Raw genomic sequence first — 8,133 nt, forward strand, 5'->3', positions numbered from 1 at the left:
CATGAATTTAAAAAAATATATAAAAACTCAGTAACTATAATGAATTACAACAAATATCTATAAAACCTGCAACTAAAAATACACAATTGACCACCCTAAGAAAGTTGCCCATTGTAAACTAAATTAAAAAGATGTCTTAAGTTTTTTCTTAAAAATACTGAGTGATTTAGTTAAGTGTCTTAAGTTTTTTTCTGAATATTTTCTGGAAGGCTGTTCCACAGTGTGGGGGCAGAAGCATAAAATGAACGAGCTCCAAGTGTAGATGGCATGCGCCCCTTGGAACGGTCCAAAAGTAAAGAAGAATTTGATCTAAGGGAATAAACAACTTAATGGACACTAAGTTACTAATATAGCTAGGTGACATATTACATATAGCCTTAAATGTAACGATTAAAACTTTAAAATAAATGCGGTAAAATACAGGTAGCCAGTGAAGGTTACATAAGCTGGGGTGATATGATCATACTTTCTAGTGTCCGTTATTAATCTAGCTGCAGTATTCTGTACTCTTTGTAGTTTGTTTATGTGATATTTGGGAAGGCCATAAAGTAGGCTATTACAATAATCGAGTCTGGACGTAATGAAACCATGAACTAATTTTTTAAGGGATTCCTTTAAAAGGTATTTAGAAATTCTATAAACATTGTGAATGTGGTCAAAAGTTGTCTCACAAACTTGATTTATAGGAGTATCTATACTAATTGATTGTCAAATATCGTACCCAAATTACTAACATTAACTGACGGATTGATCGTATGATCACCTATATGAAATACTGATGGATTTAACTTACTTAACTGCTGATGAGTTCCAATAACTAGAAATTCACTTTTATCATCATTGAGTAACAGCCATCCTTCAATAAGCCAGTTCCTTATATCTTTAATGCAGTTTTTCATTGTGTGAATGGCCTCATCCTGGGCATTAGCATCATTGGGCTTGAAACTCGCGTATAACTGGGTATCATGCGTGTAACAGTGAGTGTTGGGGAGATGACTTTTGTCGACCTTAAACAGCGTAGAAGTGTATATAACAAATAGTAGAGGACCTAAACAGGACCCCTGAGGTATACCACAGTTAGATAGAGATCCATCAATACAGACTTGTTGGCAACAATTAGAGAGATATGAACGAAACCAGTCAAGCGTAACACCATGCATTCCAATGTCCTTTTCAAGTCTCTCCAACAGAATGTCGTGATTGACAGTGTCAAAAGCCGCGCTGAGATCAAGCAACACCATAAGAGCGACTTGCTGAGAGTTGATGTTCAGAAGAACATCATTTATCACTTTCAGCAAGGCTGTTTCTGTACTGTAGTGTTGGCGGTACGATGACTGGAGCTTGGGATATAAGGAGTTAATAGTCTCTTGACTATGCGTTTGTTGGAAAATAGCCTTCTCTGTAAGCTTAGAAAAATACTGCAAATTACTCAGAGGGCCATAGTTTTCCAGCGATGATTCAAGTCCCAAGTTTCTTAAGCAACGGTAGGACTAATGCACATTTTCATTAAAGAGCAAATTCACCAACACACCTACATATATACAGACATACTTTATTGCATAGCTCCCCCTTGGGGGCTCTTCCATCATACATGGGCATTAAAATATTAACTTACAAAATTAAGGCAAACTATTTTTACAGATAAAAGACATAGATTATAAAAACAGCTTACATTTCAATAATAAAATAACCTCACATGATCTATCAGCTAAAAATATTTGTAAAAAGGTTAAGGCTTTTTGTGTTTCTGATCTCTGGTAAAAGGTTGAAAATTCTTGCTCCACGGTAGGCAAAAGCCCTTTGGCCAGTCTAGATCCTGCATTTGGGCAACATGAGATTGTTCTTTTGCCTAGTGTCACTGGTGAATTTCTGAAATCATGTTGGAATCATGTTGAAATCACTCACGAAGACAGTCAGGAGTCAAATTGTTCCTGCATTTGTAAACCATAACAAAGTCATAAAAGAGCAGTTTTTCCTTCACATTAAGCCATTTAAGGGACTTCAGGTTTTCTGAAATATGATCGTGCTTTTTAAAGCCAGTTATGATCATGCAGGCGTAGTTCTGGATTAACTGACCTTTAATAATATTCTCTTTGCTGGTGTTACTCCAAACTGTCAAACAGTAAAGCAATTTTCAAAAGACAAAAGCATTTATGAGATACATCAGAGTACTTTTGATCCAAAAGGTACTTTATCCTATCGACCCTTGTTAGTTTAAACATGCAGTCAGAGGCAGTTTTAGTGATATGCTCATTAAAGTTGAGATAACAATCGATGTGCACTCATATGAGGGGTAATCCCCGCCATAACTGTCCCTTCATTTTATGGCACTGTTTTCCAGTTTATTGTAGCACGTTTCATTTCACTGTAGACGTCTCTTTTCTGTGAAAGGCATATTCCACAGTTTTGCACAAGTACATTTTGTACAATTACATTAACTACACCTTAAAGTGCTAACAAATACAGTTGTGATCAATTTAGAATAAATTGCCACTCTCGTAGAATAGGGAGGCTTACTTTTTGCAGAATGTGGCTTCGTGAATTTGTCAGAATTGAATCTCTTGAATTTCACGAAATTCAACTCCCTGGGCTGCGTTGTTAGCGGTTTTACTTCAAATACAAGAAGGGGGCGGTCACTCAGCATAAAACATGGCCACCCTGTGCAAAGTCAGGGAATGTCTCCGTATTCACATTGATAATGTAAGATTTTAGAGAGTGGTAACCACGACTGCAATACCTTAGATTATGCAATTTTCCAATTAGATTGGGTCTTATGTGCTTGCGAGATACTTGGACACTGAAGGTACAGGAGCGATAAACGCACGCATAATCCACCTCATTTGTGAAGCGAGAGAAGCGGTTATCAACGCTGACCATAGTAGAGGTGCATCTCAGGCAGGTTGTACTTTTATTGGTCAGCCTGGACGGCCAAAGTTAAATGTTCCTCAAGAACAATTACAATTTCTCATAGAACGTCGACCGGCTTCTTTTCCCTGGAGGAAAAGATTTCGACTCTGACCTTTTGGGAAAGGTTGAGGTAACATGTTTAGTTGTTCGGTGGCCAGAAAACAGTGACCTGAAATTTTCAAGCACCCGGTTTTGGTCATGACTCGAACTGGATACTGAGTTCGTTACCACTGTTTCAGTCCCTGTAACAACTCTTCCTGCAGTTGAAACAGCTGTGTGGTCAGACTCTCAATCTCCACCGAGGAAACTAGCTGCTTCTCTCAGAAGGCTAACAACCTTGTCAGTGTTACCGTTCAAAGACATCTCGCAAAACCAAAACTAAAAAACGTCCAGCCATCCAGTTATTAACCTTCCTGTTCACGCACCAAGCTGAGTGACCGCCCCCTTCTTGTATTTGAAGTAAAACCGCTGACAACACAGCCCAGGGAGTTGAATTTCGCGAAATTCAAGATTCAATTGTGACAAATTCACGAAGTCGAATTCCGCAAAAATTAAGCCTCCCTATTCTACAAGAGTGGCAATTTATTCTAAATTGATCACAACTGTATTTGTTAGCGCTTTAAGTTGTAGTTAATGTAATTGTACAAAATGTACTTGTGCAAAACTGTGGAATATGCCTTTCACGGAAAAGAAACGTGCTACAATAAACAGGAAAACAGTGCCATAAAATGAAAAGACAGTTATGGTGGGGATTACTCCTCATACACTCCAAGCTCCTTTGTTACTTCCACAAGCTTAATTTCAGTTGTCAGTATTGTGGTACTTAGAAGGGTGACAGGTAGAATCCTCATGAGTTAAGGACGACCACATACTGGAGTTTTGTTTTGTCAGGGTTGATGACCAGCAATTTTCTACAACACCGACACCTGTATGGAGCGATAAGATTATAATCTTAGTTATCACTGATAACAAAACATCGACGCAGCCAATAACAAGTGTTGTTGGTATAGGATCTAGCAAACATGGTTTTTTGGGTGTGGACTCAATAAGTTTTCAGACATCAGATGGGGTGATTATATTAAACTTCTCAGTGGACAGTACATCACGAACGCGTTCGTCGGCAGAGGGTCTCAACTCTTCGTTTGCACGTGACGTCACACCTAATTATGCGATCTCTGAAAACCGGAAGTTGGCCATTGCTGGTGGACCAGTGCCGGATGCAAACAAAGCCGGATGCAAACAAAGCGAAGCAAAGACTTTTCGTCACAGTTGTTGAGTTTTTCTTGTTGTTTTATTCGGCCATGGGCTATATTTGTGCTTTCAAAGACTGCAGTAATAAAAGTATCAAAACGAAAGGGGATTCTTGTATACAATATTTTCGCTTCCCCGCAATAAGAAAGAACAGAGGAGATAAACTACGCAAGCTTTGTGAAGATCGTCGACGACAGTGGTTGGCAAACATTCAGAGAAAGGATTTAGATGACAAGAAGGCTGAAAATACGCGTGGTTGTAGCGAGCATTTTGTTAACGGTGAGTAAAAAAATAAGGAATAGATTCATGGTTTAGGAAAATGCACGCGATACGATTTAGGCAAAGATTTTTACGGACCTCAAGTTGATTGCACGTGTTATCATTGCATTTTAGGTTCGCTTTCTAGTGTTTGGGATACCACAGATCCTGACTGGGCACCAACTCTTAAATTAGGCCATGGTGATATATGCAATTCTTCAATAGCAGTTGAACGCAATGCTCGCGTAAAAAGCAGAAAAAGACGTAGACAAGAAATAGCAGATATGGAGGCTGAAATTGCTGAAACAGTTGTTGAAAGTGTCAAAAGCCCACAAGTAGAGACTGAACCAACAATAGTTCAAGACTTCAAAGTTTCTGAACCAACTATTAGTGAGTTAATTTCTATTATTTCTGCATTCTATGTTTGTGTTCTGATATATTTCCTACAAAAGCTTATCTTGTGGTGTTATTATTTCGAATGTTTTAATCTACAGTGCGTGATTCAAGTACTCTAAGTGACAACAATTGCCAGGCAGGACAAGCTACTACTAGAGACCAGGAATGCCAAACAGACATAGACCTTACCCAAATGGAAAATGAAAAAAAAACTACCTACAACACTTGATAGAAGAACTATCCAATTTAAAGAGTCAACTCTTATCTGCTCGATTTTCAGAGCAAACATTTAAGAACAATGATGAAAAAACTAAATTCTACACTGGCCTGCCAAACTACAAAACCCTGATGAGTGTATTTAATCTTACCTCTCATTGTATCAAGAGAAACTTTCAGAATGGTCTTGAATCATTTAGTGAGTTTATTCTAGTTCTCTTAAGGTTGAAACTTAATCTCACACCTCAAGACTTGACTTACAGATTTGATATTTCAGTAGCAACCACATCAAGAATATTTGATCGATGGATCCATGCACTAAGTATTAGATTGAAATTTCTTATATATTGGCCAGAGCGTGAAGAACTGCAAGCAACTATGCCTAGAGTATTTCAAAAAAATTTTGGCAAGAAAGTTTCTGTTATTATAGATTGTTTTGAGATATTTATAGAAAGGCCAAGTAGTCTAATAGCAAGGGCAATGACTTGGTCCAACTATAAGCATCACAATACCATAAAGTTTTTAATAGGCATAACCCCTCAGGGTACTATCTCCTTCATATCCAAAGCATGGAGAGGCAGAATTTCAGACAAACACCTGACAGAGCACTCAAGAATACTACGAAAGCTTTTACCTGGTGATATTGTACTAGCTGACAGGGGCTTTGACATAGAAGATAGTGTTGGCTTTCATGAAGCCAAACTACACATTCTAGCCTTCACAAAAGGAAAAAATCAATTGTCTGCTGTCGAGGTTGAGGACACAAGAAAAATTGCAAATGTACACATATATTTTGAGCGGGTGATCGGTCTGGTCAAAGGGAAATACAACATTATGCAAGGGATACTACCTGTACAGTTGGTCACGTCACGAAAAGGAGATGACGTTGCACCAATAGACAAAATAGCTATTATTTGTTGTGCACTGACAAACTTGTCTGGGTCAATTGTTCCATTCCAATAGAAATTCTTTTTTAATGACAAGAGTATTTAAATATAGAATACATATGTAGTCATTATATCTGACATACACTTTGCTAACAACAAAAGTGCAAATTTCTGTGTTAATTAGTGCCATTTTGTATAATTTTTGAACAAAGTGTTACAGTGATAAACTGAATGCACTGTACTGTCTAGAAGGTGAAAGTTTTACAAGGTAATATATATATAGTGACCAGTATAACATAACAATAATATTTACATGTTCAGTACTAATCCCATATTTGACAAGACTCTAAAATCTATGAAATATACATTGTCATTTCAATTGAATGTCAAAAAATGTTCTTTTAAGTCCTGGCTAATAATACTTTTTGTAAATAATTTTAAAAATAGAAATTGTTGTAATCACTTGTGGTATTCAATTTTAGTCTTGATGACTTTCTTTACGGTGCGCACTATTCGTTCAACTTCTCCATTTGCTCTGGCCCATTTTGGAGTGACTTTTCGATGCTTGAATCCAAGGTCATCTGCAAATGACGCGAATTCCTTGCTGTTGAACGGGGGACAGTTGTCGGACTTGACTACGTCTGGAACTCAAATTCTGAGAAGACTTTGTCTAGCTTAGGTATTACCATTGCTGCTGAGGTCGATTTTACTATCTCTACCACTGGGTATCTGGAGTAGTCGTCCATAATCATAAGTAGGTACTCTTGATTCGGAAGGTTAGCAAAGTCCGCACTGAGTTCTTTCCATGGAGCTGCTGGGAGTGGTGATATCTGTAGGGGTTCTCTCTTGCATTCAGGAGTAGTGATCAGGCATGCGCTGCATGACCTAACCTTGCTTTCCACCAGTTTGTTGATGTTCGGGAACCAGACTTTCTCGCGCAATAGAGACTTGGTTTTCACGAGCCCTTGATGGCCTTCATGCGCTGGGTTAACCACGTGTTCCTGTAAACTCTTTGGGATAACTATGCGGGTTCCACGCAGGATGAGGTTGCCTGATGCACTTACCGCTAGCTCGTCCTTCACTCTTTCTAGGAGTCGAAACTCGGTAGTGTTGACACCAGGGCGTTTGACTACAAGGTGCCAGTTGCCTTTCACGATAGCCTCGGCTATGCCTTGAAGGGTGGCATTGGCTTGAGTAGCTGCTTCGATGTCTTGTGTCTTCAGAGCTTTCGGAGTCGAAGTAGTCGCTAGGTAATTGATGTACTCCTCTGCTATCTTCTGCTGATGGGTCGTTTGGGTTGCATTCTTTGCTGGGTGCCGTGACAAGTAGTCTGCTGGGTTTGTTTCACCTTACTATACTTGACTGTGATCTGATATGGCTGAAGTCTTAGTGCCCATCTTTCAATTTGGGTGGGAGGCTTAGAACTTGGATTGCCATAGATGGTCACCAGGGGTTTGTGGTCTGTGTAGACTGTAATAGGCTTCCCATAGACATACAAGTGTAAGTGCTCACAAGCCCAAACAATGGCAAGGGCCTCCTGTTCTGTTTGGCTGTACTGCTGTTTGGTTGCTGTAAGGGAACGACTTGCATAGGTGACCACATGTCTTTCCTTGGTCTTCTGGTCGACTTGTGAGAGAATGGCAGCTAAGCCCACTGGACTTGCATCAACCGAGATTTCTGTTTCCTTTTCCGGATCGAAATAGGCAGTGACAGGTGCGCTGGATAGTGCTTCTCTCAGCTGGTTAATGGCCCAGTCGTGCTCTGTTGTCCAACACCACGGTTGGTCCTTGTGGGTCAGCTTGCGTAGGGGCTCAGTTTTAGTGGCGTAATCTGGGATGAATCTTGAACAGTAATTTGTCATCCCCAGCAGGCTGCGAACCTCTGATGCTGTGGATGGTGTCGAAAGATTGACCACTTGTTCAACTTTCTTTGGGTCTGGTGCTCTTCCATCTTTAGAGAACAAGTACCCAAAGAATTCCAACTTGTCTTTGCTGCACTCACACTTGCTCTTGTTGAGGGTCAGGCCTTTCTCTTTTAAATGCTGGAAGACAGCCCTTAGGTTCTGATCATGTTCTTCATGTGACTTGCCCAAGACCAGGATGTCGTCACTGATGTTTTTCGCACCATCAATTCATAGTTCCGACCTGTCAATCAGCAACGCAGAATCAACCAATCAGAAGGAAGCGTGCGGCATGCTGCCATCTTGTCCCACAACTTT

Source organism: Stylophora pistillata, chromosome 1 (assembly GCF_964205215.1).
Source record: "Stylophora pistillata chromosome 1, jaStyPist1.2, whole genome shotgun sequence".
Classification (NCBI taxonomy): domain Eukaryota; kingdom Metazoa; phylum Cnidaria; class Anthozoa; order Scleractinia; family Pocilloporidae; genus Stylophora; species Stylophora pistillata.